Genomic DNA, 19,602 nt, shown 5'->3' with positions numbered 1-19,602 from the left:
TCCCCAAGCGGGAAAAAAGAAAGATCTAAAGTTTCCCTGTTTGACATTTCATACAATATAATTCCTCCTTTTACCACTCGTACTTTACATCAAGTAGTGCACTGTGATGATCAAGAACTCATTGAAATTTAAGTCAATTACTTAGATTAATACAAAAGGGAGGAAAATGGAAAAGCATCATTTTAATTTAATTGCATCATCTGTTTAAATACTCTACCAGTAAGAAACATCTTTCTCTGAAATGGCATCATTGTCTGGCTAGCTTTTTGCTAAGTCCACTTCTACCACAGTCTCCATTCCAATGTAGCAAATTCCTCCTAGGTAAACTCTCACTCTCTATTTAAAGAGGTTCTACAGGGGCACCTCGGAGGCTCAGTCTGCCTTCCACCCAGAGTCCCAGGATCAAGCCCTGCATCAGGCTCCCCACTGAGCCAGGAGTCTGCTTCTCCCTCTGATGCCCTCCTCTCGTGCACTCTCTCTGATAAATAAATCTTTTTTTTTTTTAAAGGCAGTTCTGTAGTCTCTTTAAAACTGTGCTTGTGTGTGTGTATGAGATTATGTAAGTACATAAGCAAAACCATATCACCCATGCTGGGTAATACACTTTCTGTCTCATTTGGTTTTGTTTGGCTCCCCATTTCTCCTCCCCCTCTCCTTCCCTATCGCCTCACTCCCAACCCATGTTAACAGCACAGAATAAATCCTTCCCTATTTTTTTTCATGTTCATATGTTCATACACAAGCATATACTATACACGTCCTTATTTTATAAAAGTGGGATGACTTCATAGAAACTTTTCTGTATCTTATTCTCTTCATAAGCAGTAACTCTTGGAAATCCCTTCACATAAAGTGACCTACTACACTATTTGTTTTTAATGGCAGGAAAATATTTCATAGTATGTAAAAGCTGTAATTTATTCAACCATTTAGTATTGGATTCTCACTTGATGTTAACATTTATTCCATGTTGCTTTAGAACATTTTCATCTAAAAAATAGAACTTTACATTAAATAAATAATAAAACACTGCACACATCCCTCCACAGTCATATTCATCTCTTTACCATGTGAAAAGGTAAATACTATCTCTTATTTGGTATATATTATTACATTTGTTTTCATACTTTGCAGTATACCTTGGCATCTTTATGCAACATATTGTTTTATGTTTTAGATTTTATGTAAGTGGTACTTTATTACACCTATCCTCCTAAAACTTGCTTTTGCACTCAGTATTATAAGATTTATACATGAAAAAAAGGAAAAAAAAAGATTTATACATGAAGACAGATGAACCTCTGTTAATTTTCAAGTACTAAGTATTCCATTAGTTCTTATATTTTCTAGTGAATTTTTAAGATTTGCTTTTCAAATTAAATTCACCTGAAATTATATTGGGGGATGGTATGAAGTTTGAAATATAGTTTGATTTTTCCATATGATTAGCAATTAAAGTTCAAAACAACACTTACAGAACATTCCATCTTTTCCTACCACTTCATAATGCTGCCTCCAATGCATATCATGTTTCTGTATATGTGTGACCCTATTACTGGCTTCTCTATCCTGTTCCACTGATCTTTTTGTATACATCTGTATCAGGACTATAGTATCTAAATGGCCATGGCTTGGTATCAGTGTGGCCAGACCCCTACACCTTGCTTTTCAAGACTGTCTTGACTACTGGTGGGCCTTTGATTTTCTTTATAAATTTTAGGTTCATCTTGTCAAGTTAGTAAAATCCTTATTAGGATTTTGACTGGATACGCAATGAATTAATGTAGAGTAAAATATCTTAACAAATCAAGATATCCTACTATTAAAGACAGCACAACTCTTCTATGTCTTTTCTATGTAATAATAATATTCTTTAATTTTCTCCATGTTTTATATTCCTTGGTTTGCTCACTCTTAAATATATTATATCTAATATATTATAATACATTAACATTACTGTAAAAGAAAACATATTTACTAGAGGATTATCACAGTATACAGAACCTACTGACTTTTATATGCAGCAACTATACTGAATACTCTAATTTCCTTTGTTGTATTGTCTATGTATATATTAATATCACCTGGAAAATAAAAGATATTTTTATTTCTCCTTTACAATTTCTATTATTTTCTTTTTCCTATCTCATTATACTACTGGCTTAGACCTTCAGGCTGTGTTGATTAAAAATAATGCAAAGAGGGCAGCCCTGGTGTGGCTCAGCGGTTTGGTGCCGCCTTCAGCCCGGGGTGTGATCCTGGAGACCCGGGATCGAGTCCCACGTCAGGCTCCCCGCATGGAGCCTACTTCTCCTTCGGCCTGTGTCTCTGCCTCTCTCTCTCTCTCTCTCTCTGGATCTCTCATGAATAAATAAATAAAATCTTAAAAAAAAATAATGCAAAGAGGCATCCATTGTCTTCTGACTATAATAATAGGAAGCTTCTAAAGTTTCACTCTTAAGTAGGAAGCTTGCTATAGGTTTTGGAATAAATGACTCATTAGCCAAGGTTTAGGAAGTTTCTCAGTTTAGGGGGAGAAAAATCTTTAGTCATAAAGGATTACTGAATCTTAATGTTCTTCCTACATGTGTTAAAATAATCACATGGCTTATATCTCACTTAATTTTTTTATATATTACTCATATTTTCTGATGCTGAAAAATCCTTGCATTCCTCAGATATATCATACTTGTCATGATGTTCTGTGTTGCTTAGTTATAAGCTTGATTTCTTAGTGGTTTGTTGTTTTATTTTTCCCCCAGAAAATCTGTGCCAGCATACCTAGCTCCAAAGGCTTTTTCTGTTCTACTACAAGACTAGGCAAGCATAAGCTGATTCGGGAAGAAATCTAAGAGGGAGGATTTTCTCCCATCTGTGGTGCTGAAGAAGGATTTTTTTCACCTTAATCCACCAGAGAGAGAGTATCAGACTATTACAAATCTCTTATCAATTTTTATCTTCCTGTTAGACTCCCTTAATACTTGGATTTTTAGAAACCTGTAGAGAAGTTATTATTTAGCAACTCAAAAAGCAGTGAATGACCTTACATGAGCTCCACACTGATTTTGTACAAATTCCTGGAATGAATGCAAGAGGCAGCTGGTTACTCAATTACTGTTCTAATTAACGTTTTGTTTGATAAGCAGATAGGATTTAGAAACCTATTAAATTTGATAAGAATGGACTTGTCAGTTATCCTTGAGGCTTTCACGGAAGCATTACAAGAGTGTTAAACTCATCGTTCTGCAAACTGTATATTGAACATCTTCATGCAAACATTTTTTCCACAAACTGGTTGGAGTTATAAAATCTGTGTTTTGCCAGACTTCTTAATTGGAGAAAGTTATGGTAAATTAAATCACTCTCTTTGAAACAAATGTCTACTTCAAACACTGTGTACATAATGAGTAATACCCAACCAGAATTTTGTCAAACTAGATTTTAGTAAAACTTCCACATTAAGCACAGAATTGTCAATCTTGATTTCTTTGAACTAACCTGTGGAATACCTGCATCAAATCACCTGCACCACACATTAAGAGCACAGATCCCATGTCCTGAATGCATTAAATCTGAATTCACAGGAAGTTAAGGGAGGAGGGGCATTTTCATTTGCCAAAGGATTTTCAGAGTGATTCACAGGCCGACTGCAGACTGAAAATGGTAGGTCTACAGGAATGAAACTGGCAGTCACCGCAGGACCAGAGTACAAAGAGGAAAAGGAAATATCCAACAACAGTGTCTGTTTCAGCTGCTCTGTTACAGGTGGACAGTATAAGTACCTTTCCACTCCAAATTAAGGAAGTCAACTATGGTCATGTAACTGACCTGAGACTAAAAAATTCTAAAAACACTCTCCCTTTCCCACCTTCCACAGAGGCTGTTTGTAGTTGGGGCTGAAGCCTCCTTAATGGGAGAGGCTGAACAGAGGCTATGCTATGTCCTAGATCCAGGGTGGTGATGCCCCTTCTGTGCTGGATGGAAGGATTACAGTCAAAAGAGGAGCCTCAGTTATTACATGGGATATACCAAGCTGGACTGTTTTAAATTAAGATTTCTACTTTTTAAAAATCCTTTTCATATGTAACATGCCTCTCTGTTGCCAAATATATTGTTTTGGAAAAATTAAATGGCGATAAAACTCTCAACAAGTGTGGAACCCACACTAAAATTAAGGAACTTCAGACCAAATAATATCTTTTAATGTCAACCTAAACATAAAACTGATGACTCTCTGGTGTTGCACAACAGACCACCTACAGAGATGTTGATCTAACGTGGTTCAATTGCGACCAAACAAATGTCAGCCTACCAATTTTATGATCTGTGCTAACTTTAGAAACTATAATTTTTATAGACAAAAAGAGCCTTGTTAAAGGCTGACAATCTGCTATAGGAAAACTCACAAAGCCTCTTCTGACAGCATTCTTACTGATGATAAAAATACTGATTGAGTTCCAAGCTTCCTGGCTGAGTGATTAATTCTCTCCTCAGAGAATAGAATCCAATACACATCCAGAATGAATAAAACAGGCCATGTAATAGAGTTACAATGTCTATTAGAATTAGTATGAAATTCATTAATTTTATCGCCACTTATAGTACAGAACTATAGGGAGACTAGGAGCATTATGTGAAACTAAAATTATGAAATCAACCACTACCTGACAACTATCAGAAAAACTAGCCACAAAAACAGCAAAGAAAAAGGTAACATAAGATGCTTCAAAATATATAAAAACAGAGAATAAAATGATCTGGACAAGTTAATAACAGATATATCTGCCCAAAAACAAATGTAAATGGGGTAAACTTCCTTATTAAAAGAGAGCTGATCTCAGACTGGATTACCAAGGGGAAAAAAAAAACCCCTCTGTGCTACAAAAAAAAGAGTAAAACTAACAAGAAAGTAATTCAGAAAGGTTAAAAATAAAATGACAGCTGGAAAAAAATTGTCTAGATGAATATACTAGTCAAATGCAAATAAAAAGAAAGCAGTGAACAAGATTTTACTATCAGGCAAGACAGAATGGAGGACAGAAATCATTAAATAAGACAAAAAGAGGTGTTTCCTACTAATAAAAAGGATGATATGAAAGTCTTTTCACTCCACATGCTTAAAATACTTTTTACATTTTTGAACCACTAGAACATATTACCTCTTCAAAAAACAAAACTTTATAAAGAAAGAGCAAGAGAAAGAAAAGAATGAACCACAGAATTTATGCAGGAGCTCCCAGGAAAGGTTCATCCACTTCCCTGGACTTGAACCTGGGAGTCTGGGAGTCCAGTGACCAAATGGCTGGAGCCATCCTGCCACCTTGTGGAACATGAGAGGAAGGTGAACACAGGAAGAGACAAAGGAAAAGAGCTCCTAGATCCAGCCATGCCTGATTCTAAGCCTACCTTCCAGCTTTTCATTTACATGAGCTGATTATGTCACATTTGATTTTGTAAAGTTCCGTAAGAACTCACTAGAGAATAAGAGATTTTCAAAATGAAAAAAGGAAATTTTCTGCTGCCCAGAGAAGTGAACACAATGACACAGACAGCCTCTTAGAGAGTTGGCGACCTCTATCGCAGTCCACATAGCCAGCACTGAACCAAGGCAAGGAAGACCCAAAGTTTGATTTTAGCTGGAAGCCTGCTTTAGATCAAACCAACAGGCAGGCTGAGTACAAATCAGATTCTGCAGACCAGGAGGATCCTCCTCCCAGTCCTCCCCACCAAACAGAGGTGATGAAATTTTAGCCAAATTGACCCTGGGAATCAAAAGCTAAAAGTAGATCTAGGGCCCCTGCAGGATTAGAGAGAATGGAGGTAAAGACACACACTAGCCCTAGCCAAAGAGGACAAGCCTGTTGGGGAATGAGAGGAAGGACTGAGAAGTTCTCACTCGCTGTGCAAGCTCCTTGAGGCCTCACAACAGAGGCCCAAGGCCCAGGAACTAACCAAAGTGGCTGTGCCCCTCAAGAGAAGAAAAGCGTTAAGAGATTTTACCTTAATGTAAGAGGTCTGTACTAGGGAATTCACGTCTTTCTAAAATGTTCCTAGCTTTTTCTAGACTTTCAGTTTTACTTTTTCTCCTTTTATCGTGATTGTTACTTTTTTTTCCTTTATGATAAAGCTGCATCAAAAAGTCTCCAAGCTGTCTTGGCAAACCTGACAGAAAAGGCCTTCTTCCCACAATGAGGTGAGGAAAAACTAAGAGGATTAGAGAACTTGGAAAACCAAAAGGAAAAGGAAAACATGAAGGGGGGAGGAATGGAGACAGAAAAAGCCAAACGGCCTTGAAAAGCCATTCATTTCTGGCCAGAGTCATGACCTCCTAGCTCTTCTTCTCTGACCCTGGAAATTTTCTCTAAGGATGAATTCTCTGGAAAACATTTTAAAACCTCCATCCTTTCTTAAACTTTCAGCTCATCACAATCATGGGTCTTTTTACCACCCATCTCCACAGACCATATCCGAGCCATCTGCGCACATTCTTATTTACAAGTGGGCCAAGACTCACCTCTTCTAAGATGCTTTCCCAGAAGAAGAACTGCATGCTAGGAAGGCCTGTGGTTTCTACCAGACACATGGGATTGTGGTTTGTAAAGTAATAGCTTTAGAAATAAAGCTATTTTGTTTTAAACACACATGCTTTTTGTTAGAAACTTTAGTGCCAGAGATAGAAATATAAACTGTAATATGCATTATAAAAGAATGAAAATTTCATGAAATATCAACCAAATAATATGTCGACTATGCTGTAAAACATTATTCCTTTTTAAGTCCAGAAACAGAGATGAAGGATGGGAATGGTTGCTTCCTTCATGTTTTTCCTGACAGGCTCTATAACACAGTGGTTAGAAGCATGTGCCTCAGAGCCAGGAAGTCTGGACCAAATCCCAGGTCTGCCACTTACCAGTTGTAGAACCCTAGACTTAACATCTCTCTGCTTCAGCTTCCTTATCTATAAAATCTGTATTAAAATAACAGCAGCTCCCTCACAGGATGTTTGTGAAGTTTAAATCAGTTAGTAAATATAAAGCCCTCAGAATAGTATCTAAAATATAGTTAGCTACTGTCACTATTATTACTACTATTACTGCTACTCAAGAATGAGAGAAAGGGGTAGTCGTGTACTCAAATGAAAAGGGATAAAAGGAGGAGAGCTTTAGGACAGATGTAATTTGGCAGGACAGGCACAGAGTAAAAAACATGTCAGCAATAAGGAATATTCTCAGTAGCTACTAAGATGGGTCTCCAGTAGCACTTTTGCACTCTGAGGGAACAGAGGTGAAGAAAGGAAAAGCTCACATGTGACTTCAGAAATCACTGCACACTCACCCCCATAACCATCTCACCTATTTCTGATGCTTGAAAGGTTTTTAAATAGAAACAAAGCATTTTCATTTCACAAGAAACAAAAGAAGTTACTCAATGGTCACTTAAATGTCAGTCTTCAAAGACAAGAAAACAAAATGGTGTAGAAAGTCTTGCCTATACTCAGGTTATTTTTTAAACAGAAGAAAAATTAACAACAAAAGTTACTAAACTCTAAAACTGATTACTTAAGACTGTACCAATTGTGCAGTATGTATTGATGTGCTTTCCTGGATGTTCCACTAGTGCCTTAGCTTAACTTCTCTCTCACAAACCCACGTACATACACACAGCCATCTATTTTATATTCACCTAACTGGGTCTATTAGGGAGAAGCTAGCACAGTGGGTTTCTAAAGCTCCCATCCCAACCACTCTATGTTTCTAACTCTATGTAAATAACTTTTGAAACCAAAAAACACCCACTTTTATTTTTTTTATTTTTTATTTTTTTATTTTTCACACTTTGAAAAATGATATCCTAGAAAGTCAGTGTCTAAACTACCGTAAAAACATAAAATTCTAGGTCACTTTTCAACTTTAAATTCAAAATAAAGCCTTTGGCAGCAACATAATTCGATGTGGATAGAACAGTCTTTCCAACTACTGATGTGAAAACTGGTAATTATGTGGAGAAAAAGAATCACCAATCCCTACACTCATACTATGCCCAAAAATTAAATCAAAATACTTAATAGAGTCAAAAGTTAAAACTGTAATACTTTTGGCAGAAAACATAAGACAAAAATCTTCATGACCTTGAAACAGGCAAAGATTTCTTACATCACCAAAAGCACTAATCGTAAAAAAAAAAAAAAAAAAAAAAAAAGGAAATTGACAAATTTGACTTCCATCAAAAATAAAACCTGTTTTCCTAAGATCATCAAGAAAATCAAAAGGCGGGCAGCCCCTGTGGCTTAGCGGTTTAGCGCCGCCTTCGGCCCGGGGTGTGATCCTGGGAACCTAGGATGGAGTCCGACTTCGGGCTCCCTCCATGGAGCCTGCTTCTCCCTCTGCCTGTGTCTCTGCCTCTCTCTCTCTCTGTCTCTCACAAATAAATAAAATCTTAAAAGATAAAAAAATAAAAATAAAGACAATTAAAAAAAAAAAAAAAGAAAGAAACTTAAAAGGCAAGCCACAGACTGGGAGAAAATATTCACAATACATATACCTAACAAATGATTTTTATTCAGAATGCAGAAAGAATTCTAATTCTTATTGCTCAGTCAAAAAAGCAACCCAATTTTTTTAAATGGGCAAAAAAAGATACATGAATAGCCAATAAGTACATGAAAACACTGGTCATCAAAAAAAAAAAAAAGTTTAACGAAAATGAATCATCTCTTCACACTCGCTATAAGGGCTAAAATTTAAAAGACTTGCAAGGCCAAGGGTTGGCAAAGATGTAGAGCAACTACAACTCTCACAGCCTGCTTGTGGGAGTATATAACTGGGCAACTACTGTGAAAAAATAGTTTGTCTCTTATACATTCAAGTACGTACCTACCCATACAGTTGAGCAATTTCAATCCCCTAGGTATCTACCCATAATAAAAACACATTTCCATGAAAAAACTAGTATACAAATGTTCTTATCAGCTTGACTGGAAATAGGCAAAACCCTAAAAGTTCAGCCAGTGAATGAACGAACACATTTTGATATATTCTTACAATGCAGTATTATTGTAAAATTAAAAAAAAAAAAAAACTACTGAAACACAGCAACATGGATGAATTTCACAGGCATTATGCTAAAAGAAGCTGGACATAAAAGACTCACTTAAAATGTGTAAATTTTATTGCATGTAAATTACACTTGATTAAAACTAAAAATATAGCTTCAAAACTTAAAATTTTTCTATTAAAAAAACTAAACTAACAAATTCTTGTGCAAATGCATGGGGTTTTTTAAAGACTTATTTATTTATTTAAGAGAGAAAGAGTGAAAGAGAGAGCTCATGAGCAGGGGGAGAAGCAGGGGAAGAGAATCTCAGACCCTGTGCTGAGCAGGAGTCTAAGGCAGGGCAATCTTACAACTTGGAGATCATGACCTGAGCTAAAATCAAGATTTAGAAGCTTAACCTACTGAGCTACCCAGGAGCCCCTCAAATGGGTATTTCAAATACATTTCTGGGATAAGATTCTAATTCCAGTACTTATTCAGAAAAAAGCAATGGTGTGGAGAAGTATCTCCTCTTGAAAAAAAAAAAAATTAACTTCAGGGGTAGCCCAGGTGGCTCGGTGGTTTAGTGCCGCCTTCAGCCCAGGGCATGATCCTGGAGACCCAGGATCAAGTCCCACATCGGGCTCCCTGCATGGAGCCTGCTTCTCCCTCTGCCTGTGTCTCTGCCCCTCTCTCTCTCTCTCCTGTGTTTCTCATAAATAAATTTTTAAAATCTAAAAAAAAAAAATTTTACTTCAAAAAGCACATCCAAGTATACACACTTTGAGACAATCATAGATTAAATATTATCCAAAATATTATATATAATCATCCTAACACATAGGTTCTTAAAAAATAATTTATACTTCCTGCTTCTAAATATATTTTTTTCAATCATAAATACCACGAAATCATTATGTGACATTATATTTGCCTTTGAGAAAAAGCAAAAAAACAAAAATAAAAACAAAAACAAAATGCTACTTTCCTCAGAGCTCCATAGTCTTACATAATCCTGAAGATGATTTTTAGCATTAAAACAGTCTCAGGGATCCCTGGGTGGCGCAGCGGTTTGGCGCCTGCCTTTGGCTCAGGGCTTGATCCTGGAGACCCGGGATCGATTCCCATATCGGGCTCCCAGTGCATGGAGCCTGCTTCTCCCTCTGCCTATGTCTCTGCCTCTCTCTCTCTCTCTCTCTCTCTCTCTCTCTCTCTGTGACTATCATAAATAAATAAATTTAAAAAAAAAAAAAAAACAAAAAAAAAAAACAGTCTCAGATCAGTGGAAATTCATCTCATTTTTTTCATGTATGATTAAAAGCATTTTCTCAGCAACAGACACAAAAATCAAGACTATTTCACTCAGATCATATGCTTTTTGAGTTCACTAATAAGCTCAAGCCTGCCTCAGATAACCTAAAATAACTAATCTTCCTAAAGTTTTTCTCTATAAATACTAACTCTGATATTATGCCCAGAAAGAGCTACCTCAAAAAAAAAAAAAAATCAACAAATTGACTATCTGGAACTCATGGTACAATGAATAAAAAATAATACACAACACACCAGCTAACTGGTGTTTCCTTTTTCATTCAACAAATCTTCACTGTGTAAACACTAGAGGAGCATAGAAAAAGAAAAAAAAAGTTCCCTGCCCTACGTTATGGGTTGAATTGCGTCCCCCCAAAATCCTTAAGTGGAAGTCCTAACCACCAGCACCTCAGAATGAGACCTTATTTGGAGGTAAGTTCCTTATGGAGATAATCAAGTTCAAGCAAGATCCTTAAGTTAGGCCCTAGTTCAGTATGACTAGTGTCCTCATAAAAAAGTGAAATTTGGACACAGAGACACACGTAGAAGGAAAGACAATATAAAGAGACAGAGGAAGAAGGTAACTATCTATAAGCCAAGGACAAAAGCCTGGAAGAATCATTCCCTCACAACCCTTAGAGGGAACTAACCCTGTGAACACCTTCATTTAGGATTTCTGGCCTCCAGAACTATGAAACAATAAATTTCTCTTTTTGAAGCTACCCCGTCCATGATAGTTTGTAACAGCAGCCCTAGCAAACTAATATACTCTAGTAAAAAGCTCAACATCTAATTAGAGAAGTTTATAAACAAATCACTGGAAAACCAAACAGATTGAGAGAAATGCTATGGTGGTATCTGCCAATTTCAAGAGTGTAAATATTCCCACTATGGCTGATTTTAAGCTACCAATGCTTTAACAATCTGATAGAAAATTTCTGGAAATTCAACAATCCATTCTCAAAGCTACTACAAGACAACTCTAGCAAAGACCAAAACTGCAGGCATCAGTATTCAATATCCATAGGCAATTCCAACTATAGCCAAGGTTAGACTCACAACTAAAAATTGTAAGGCAGCTTTGTAAAAGCAATTAAGACTGTTAGGATACAGAATATTTTAAATAGATGTGGGGGGGGGGGAAACACTACACAACCTAAGAATAGCTTAAGAATGGTAGAAAAATAAATGATGAATGAAAAATAAGAGCTAATATTTACTGAATACTATGTTCTAAGGACTGTTTAAGCCCATTACATGTATTAACTAACTTCATCCTTGCTACTTTATGAAATAATTATTTATTATTATACACCTGTTTTTGAATAGGGAAACTGAGCCACAAAAATGTTAAGATCCAAAAAAAAAAAAAAGAAAAGAAAAAAATTAAGATCCACAGCTAAAAGATGAGGAAGCTGGGATTCAAATGCAGCGTGTTTGATTCCAGACTCCATACCCTGACCACTGTTCTGTGCCATCTCTTACTGTACAGGATGTGTCTGAACATGCCAATAGTCTGGTGTAGCTAAGATCCAGAGATAGGGACAAGAAACCAAGTGGGATGAAGTGTGCCACTCTTCTGGCCTCAGGTATAGGTTACCTTACACAAGCAATGAGTTTGCACATCAAACTCTTGTAAAATGGATCAATTTAACTTTTTTGCATGACTTGTTAAATGCATCAAATCAAATTAGAATTTGAAAATACCTAAAAGTCTGCAAGTGAAAATCTGCAAAACACAATCACATCTCCTTATCTGTCTTGCACCTAATTCCTGGTTTTTACATTTAAGGATTGCTTAGCCGGCAAAAAGCACCTGTAATCACTCAGGAGCAATCAGCATAGCCTAGAGTCTCTGAGGCTAAAGGCAGAAAAATCATATGGAGAATGAGCCATTAAAAGAATTCCAGAAGGGACACCCTAGGGTGGCTCAGCAGCTGAGCGTCTGCCTTCAGCTCAGGGCGTGATCCCCGTCCCAGGATCAAGTCCAGCATCAGGTTCCCTGTAGGGAGCCTGCTTCTCTCTCTGCCTATGTCTCTGCCTCTCTCTCTCTCTCTCTCTCTCTCTGTGCCTCTCATGAATAAATAAAACCTTTAAAAAAAGAGAGAGAGAGAGAGAGAATTCCAGAAGATGAGGCTGTACTCACCAACCACCCAGAGTACAGGCAAACAGAAAAAGCATAAATTTTCCACTTCTGAAGTTAGAATAAAGACACTCACAAACACTTCACATCACCATGAATTCAACTGTTATTGTCTACATTTAGGCAGCATTTAACTCTGGAATCGTTCTTTTAAAAAATCACTCTATATCTATGTGTTTGCAGAGCACTGCAAAAGGTCAGCACTTTGAGAAAGGTAGTATTTTAAGTATATAGGAAAATGACACGGTGAATAAAACACATATCCCTGAAGCAAAATATTTGCACTGTTAGTACAGAGGAAAGATAAAGAACATATACAAGCAAGAATCAAGATAGAAGCTTCTCTCCTTCTAAGAGCATGTTTGCCATGGAACTAACCTAAGGAAGCCCTTTTCTTACAAGAACGTTAAGGAGAGGCTAAGGCCCGCCTCTCTGCAGCAATAAGTAGGTGGGAAGGAGGCAGGATATGACAATCAACCTGCAGGCCAAGCTGTTCTCACTGTTCTCCAGAAGGTAGAGAAATAGGATTTTATTATGTATGGGTGGGCAATCTCTTGTCTTACTCACTTTAATCACCCACAGATAAACTTTGTGACATCCGGGGGCTGATAGTTAAGAGTTACATAAAAAACTGTAAAGTATACTTACCTAGAAGGTAATTCATACATAAATGATACCTTGACTTAGCAACTTGAAACTGCTCAGACTTAAAAAGGGCAGTTACCACTTTATCAAGTACTTACAAACTCCCAATATTTCAGTCAGAACCACAACTAGTATATATATTTCTATTTGCAAGAAAAACTGCCTACCTAACCAATATCAAATACCTGTCCTTTTTCAGTAACTCTGAAAAATGAAGCAGAAGAAAACTCAACATCTAAGAAAGAGAGACAGTGGCCTGAGTTAATTCCTGTAAATGGCTACCAATGAACAAAAGGTTAAGAAAAACATTTTGTATCATTATCCAGAACCTACCCATATTGAAAGTGTATTATTCTTCCTTGCTACTGTAACAAACTTAATAGCTTAAAACAAGAGACATTTATTATCTCACAGTTAGGTAGAATTCCCACACTTGTCTCACTGGGCAGGGCTATATTTCTTTCTGGAAGTTCCAGGTAAGAATCGGGTTCCTTGCCTTTTCCATTTTCTAGAGGCCGGCAATATATTCCTTGACTCATAGCATTTTTTTTCTGTCTCAAAGTCAATGTGATGGGTCAAATACTCACATCACTCTGACCCTCTCTACTTTCCTCTTCTGCATATAAAGGACTCCTGTGATTAACTGGGCCCATTTGGGTAATTCAGGGCAATCTCCCCATCTTAAACTCATCTGAGTACCAACCCAAATTCTCTCTTCCCATATAACCTGACATATTTGCAAGTTCCTGGAATTTGGATGTGGATATCTTTGGAGGGCCATTATTGTCTTCCTCAGATAGACAGACAGATACATACATACATATATATACATATGCTACTTGACTACTTATTTCCTCGTTCATAAAATTTATAGTTTATACAATATATAGTCACTACATAATGATAGTAACTACTTCAAAAGGCTGCTGTGAAGATCACATGAATTAATAAGAGTAGTGATCACAGAATAGATCCGATATGTAGTAAGAGCATAATTTTTTTTTTTTTTTTTTTTTTACAAATTCCTATTTCATCTTTGTTTAAACTTTTCTCTCACTGTGGAATGCTGTTCCCTGCACAGCCTATCATTCTAGGCCTTCTCTTACATAATGTTTCCCTACATTCTATAAAACTGCATTGTCTAATACAGTAGCTACTCATCATATATCGCTGGCTACTGAGTCCTTGAAATGTGGGTAACCAGAATTGAGATGTGCTAAGTGTAAAACAATAGATTTTGAAAACTTAGTGTAAAAAGGAATGTAAATAATTAGTGTATAAAAAAAAATTAGTGTATAAAAAAGAATGCAAAAAAATTACATGTTGAAATGATGTTTTGGATTTGTTGAATTACATAAATGTAGTATCAAAATTAAATTCACTTGTCTCTTTTTTTAATGTGGCTATCAGAAAATTTAAAATTACCTATGTGTATTCAATGGTATTGCAATAACAGTATTGCATGTGACAGATGGTAGCTACACTTGTGGTGAGCACAGCATGTACAGACTGGTGGAGTCACTATGTTGAACACCTAAAACTAACGTAACATTGTGTATCAGCTATACTTCTATAAAAAATAAACAAAATAACATGTGACTCACATTTGTGGACCACATTATATTTCTACTAAGTAGTGCTGTTCTATTCTCTCCCTCTCATATACTCATGGTATTCAGTTTGCATTCCTATCACATGCTATATTGATCTGCCCTGTACTGGAATCATCTGTGTTATGTGCTGGCTCCCCAAACAGATTGGTAACCCTTACCGGGCAAATGTTTGTGAAGCTGAATGAAAAGGGAGACACTCAGTTAATGTGTTATTTATGTATTTTATTGTTACTAGGCATGACCAGAAGTCAGTATGTCACTCTTTGAAGCAACTTTTTCTTAGGTTAAAAAGGCAGGATTAGGATGTATCGCAAACAGAAAAAAATTTCATTAAACAACAGTTTATTACTTTCAATGCGCTCATCTATCTTCAACTCTATACTACCCTAATTCATTCTTTAAAGTAGTAATTGCAGGGTGGTTCAGTTGGTTAAGCGTCTCCCTTCAGCTCAGGTCATGATCCCAGGGTCCTGGGATAGAGCCCTGCATCAAGCTCCCCGCCTAGCCTGCTTCTCCCTCTCCCTGCTTGTACATGGACATGCGCTCTCTGTGTCAAATAAATTTTAAAAATCCGTTAAAAATTAAATAAAGTGGTAATTGCAAACCATAAAAATGTTTTCATGATTCACTAATGACTTGTGACCATAGTTCAATAAACACTGCCATGATGGGTCAGGTGCAGGCCTATGTCTAGCAGTCCCAGCTAGACACAAAGCACCCTAAAGACACTCCCGTGATTTCAACAGCCCCCCCCCCCCCCCGCCAGGTAAGGACTAACTCTGTGGATGATCATAGTCCAACATGGCCATCAGGGAAATAATGCAGATCCACTTACGTATTTCCCTCTCAACCAGCCTTCCTATTAGGGTTGGGGGCAACCTAGTGTAACTACGTGGTCTGTTCAGGGTTCATGTCCACTCCCATGAGATGCAAAGCCCAGCTCAGCCTGGCTAAGAAGAGTTGATAAGAGCTGAATGTACAAAAAGAAATAGTTCAAGATAACACTGAGATAAAGAATCCCTAGAGCTTGTCAGTTTTCTAAATTGTTGGATGTGCAGGAGCTCCCAAGCAAACCTGGAAAAATATCATCAACCTCAGTATTATTCATATTAAGCCAAATTACATGTTATAATCAAATACCAAAGAGAAGACAGAAGGAGGAGACAGAGAAGGAGGGAGGAAGAGAGAGGGGAAAAAACTAGTAGAGGGAAAAACATGGCAGGGCTTCACAGACTTTTATTGCTCTAGAGATTAAAACTTGGGCTAGTCGTTAAATAGAACCCACAAAAAAAGAGGATGGCAGAGAAAAGAAACTCCTGGCCTGAAAAGAAGAGATAAGAGAATAACCTCAGAGTAATCAAGAAAAATAATGGAAATTAGTAAGAAATCTCTCTTCAGTGGGGAGATTTGACAGGATGGAGTCATTGAGAAAACTAATGGATAAGTCTAAGTCCACAAAGGCTTAGACATTAAGTAAGCCCAGAGAGGCTCTGAACCATGCTGGCCTAATGTTTTGTTTTGTTTTTTTTTTTATCTAAAACAGATATTGAAAGGAAACTTTGCTATAAAGGAAGAAGGTAAAAGGAATCTTTCTGAACTATGAAGAGGGAAAGGGAAGAAAGAAATAATTGAAGAGATCCTATAAATAGATGGCTACCTATATTAAGAGTTCAATTATGGAGATATTGGTATTTTAGATTGCCATTAGGTTATTTCTTAATGATAGTGGAATCATCAAATAGGACTAGGGATCGTAGATTTTGCCACTTATTACCTCAGTGATCTCGTAACTTCAAAATAAAATGCTTTAATTAGGGGACTTTATGCAATTAAATCATGAACCACAAATGAACAGGTGTACTTACAAAAATCATATGGAAGTAGTAAAACAATTATGCTTATCTTCCACAATGCTTTCGAACTTTCTGTTCAAGCAATCTGGTCCCAGCTTGGGGGTTTCTCTGTATTAATCAGGTCATTCCTCCAGACTCTTCAAATGCTGTTTCTTCCTATTCAACTACTATCAGTAAGCCCATTACATGTACACTCCATTTATACTTTTCAAGTAAAGATATTCCTTGGAGTTATACTCAATGAAAATGGACAAAGGCTTAGAATTTAGATAAACCCTATAGCAAAAACTTTTGTATGGTAACATTAACTTATTAATTTACCATGTTTTAAAATCTGGATTTTCATATATAAGAACACACCCATTTCCTACATGTTAAGCACACTCATTAAAAGTGCTGGCTACAATATATTAAAAACTATCAGTTGAGGGTGTAATGTACAACATAGTGACTATAGTTACTGATACTGTATTGTATATTGAAAGTTATTAAAAGGGGCACCTGGGTGGCTCAGTCAGTTAAGTGTCCGCCTTCAGCTCAGGTCATGATCCCAGAGTCCTGGGATAGGGCCCCACAAACGCTCCAGCTGCACAAGGAGCCTGTTTCTCCCTCTCCCTATAACTGCCATTCCCCCTGCTTGTGCTCTCTGTCAAATAAATAAAATCTTAAAGAGAAAAAGAAAAAAAGAAAGTTGTTGAGAGTAGATCTTAAAAAGTCTTCATCATAAAATTGTAAAGTTGTATAATTACGCATGGTGACGGATGTTAACTAGCCTTATTGTGGTGATGATTTCACAATATAAATATTGTGTTGTACATCTGAAACTAATAATGTTTTATGTTAATTATACCTCAATAAAAACAAAATAAACAAAATAATATAAATCCTAAATACAAAAACAATTATTTCTTGGTAAGATCACAAGGAAAAAATCTTATTAAAATTTCTTTTGGGGCAGCCCGGGTGGCTTAGCGGTTTGGCGTTGCCTTCGGCCCAGGGGACCCGGGATAAGAGTCCCACATTGGGCTCCCTGCAGGGAACCTGCTTCTCCCTCTGCCTGTGTCTCTGTGTGTCTCTCTCTCTCTTTCTGTGTCTCTCATGAATGAATAGATGGAATCTATGAATGAATGAATAAAATTTCTTTTGTAGGGATGCCTAGGTGGCACAGCGGTTGAACATTTGCCTTGGGCTCAGGGCGTGATCCCGCGGTCTGAGATCAAGTCCCACATCAGGCTCCTTTTTTTTTCCCCCACATCCGGCTTCTTGCGGGAAGCCTGCTTCTCCCTCTTCCTGTGTCTCTGCCTCTCTCTCTGTGTCTCTCATGAATAAATAAAATCTTTTTTTAGTTTTATTTTTTTAATTTTTTAAAAATTTTTATTTATGATAGGCACACGGTAAGAGAGAGAGAGGCAGAGACATAGGCAGAGGGAGAAGCAGGCTCCATGCACCGGAAGCCCGACGTGGGATTCGATCCCGGGTCTCCAGGATCGCACCCTGGGCCAAAGGCAGGCACCAAACTGCTGCGCCACCCAGGGATCCCATAAAATATTTTGTTAAAAAAATCTTTTGTATTTGGTTTTTAAAAAGAAAAAATAAACACTACTGAAAATCCAGTGGCATTTCTACCAGGAAAGGAATTAATTTAAAAAAAATCAATATAGGGGCACCTGGGTGGCTCAGTAGTTTAGCATCTGTCTTTGGCTCAGGTCGTGATCCCAGGGACCTGGGATTGAGCCCTGCTCAGCTCCCTACTCAGCCCAGAGCCTGTTTCTCCCTTTCCCTCTGCCTGCCTTTCCCCCAACTCGTGTTCTCTCACTCTCACTCTTCTCTGCTCTCAAATAAATTTTTAAAAATCTATATAAAACAGATTTTTATTAAGAAGATTTCTTCTTTAAATGCTTTCCTAAAAACATTTTCTTCCTGTGTATGAGATCTTTTTTCTGCTAATCTACTACCACCTGCAATTTTTTAATTCTGAATTTTCTAAATAGGTAAGTAGAATTATTATATAATAAACAATGAAATACAATGACAAAGGAGTCAACTTTCTATTTATCTCCTACTCTAGAACTAAGGAATGAGGAAGATGAAAAAGAATCAAAAGAAAAGAAAAAATAATAATTTCCTGTGACACAGAAAAGTCTCAAGTTCCAGAAATGAGGTTGGAACCTTATTACCATCAATATTAATCTTTAAAGTATCACATAATTCCTTGTTCAGGATAACTTAGCCATGTAGATGCCATCAGTATTTACTCTAAAGGAATGCCCATAGAAATATTAAGAAGCTTAAATAAACTAATTTAAAGTGACTTTTCTTTTTTTAATTTTAAAGACTAAAAACAAGGGACACGTGGGTGGCTCAGTGGTTGGGCATATGCCTTTGCCTCAGGTGGTGATCCTGGGATCTCGGGATCAAGTCCCTCATCGGGCTCCCCACTGAATCTGCTTCTCCCTCTGCCTATGTCTCTACCTCCGTGTCTCTCATGAATAAATCTTTAAAAAAATAAAGAAAGAATAATAAAGACTAAAAACAATAGGAAAAATGATAGCAAATTAATATAGTCTTTCCAAAAGAAGTGAGTTGGCTACATCCATACCATTTAAATATACATTTATCATCATGTATATGTATGAATTCCCAGCTACTAAAACAATTCCTCCATATTTATAAAATCTAAATAATTTTTCCTAAGAAGAACATATAGGAAATACCCATTTTTCTCCTATTCCAAAAAGTCATCTATTTAATCATTCACTGATCATTTATTAAGAACCTACTATATGCAAGCCACTGTGATAGGTACTGGGGACACAAAAGATCATTATGATAGTTTCTGCCACCAGCCATTTATTCTCAGTCTTCTTCACTGGAATTTATCTAACTCCTCTATCATATTGTTTTCTCTCTTGGTTCTTTTTTGCTTTATTTACACAACCATTCTCTCCAAACCCCACATCTGTCCTGTCTCAGGCTGCCATGGCCACCCTGGCAGACCAAACTA

The 19,602-nt window shown here is 36.9% G+C and overlaps 1 protein-coding gene across 2 annotated transcripts in view; it reads right to left on the bottom strand.

Moving 5' to 3' along the window:
- The window catches only part of MSH3 (mutS homolog 3), a 181,445-nt gene that overhangs the window by 128,851 nt on the left and 32,992 nt on the right, over positions 1 to 19,602 (bottom strand). The window lies entirely within an intron of this gene.

This window comes from Nyctereutes procyonoides, unplaced genomic scaffold (assembly GCF_905146905.1).
Source record: "Nyctereutes procyonoides isolate TBG_1078 unplaced genomic scaffold, NYPRO_anot_genome, whole genome shotgun sequence".
Lineage (NCBI taxonomy): Eukaryota > Metazoa > Chordata > Mammalia > Carnivora > Canidae > Nyctereutes > Nyctereutes procyonoides.
Note: the sequence above shows the minus strand (reverse complement) of the source record. Positions and strands in the feature narration are given on the sequence as shown.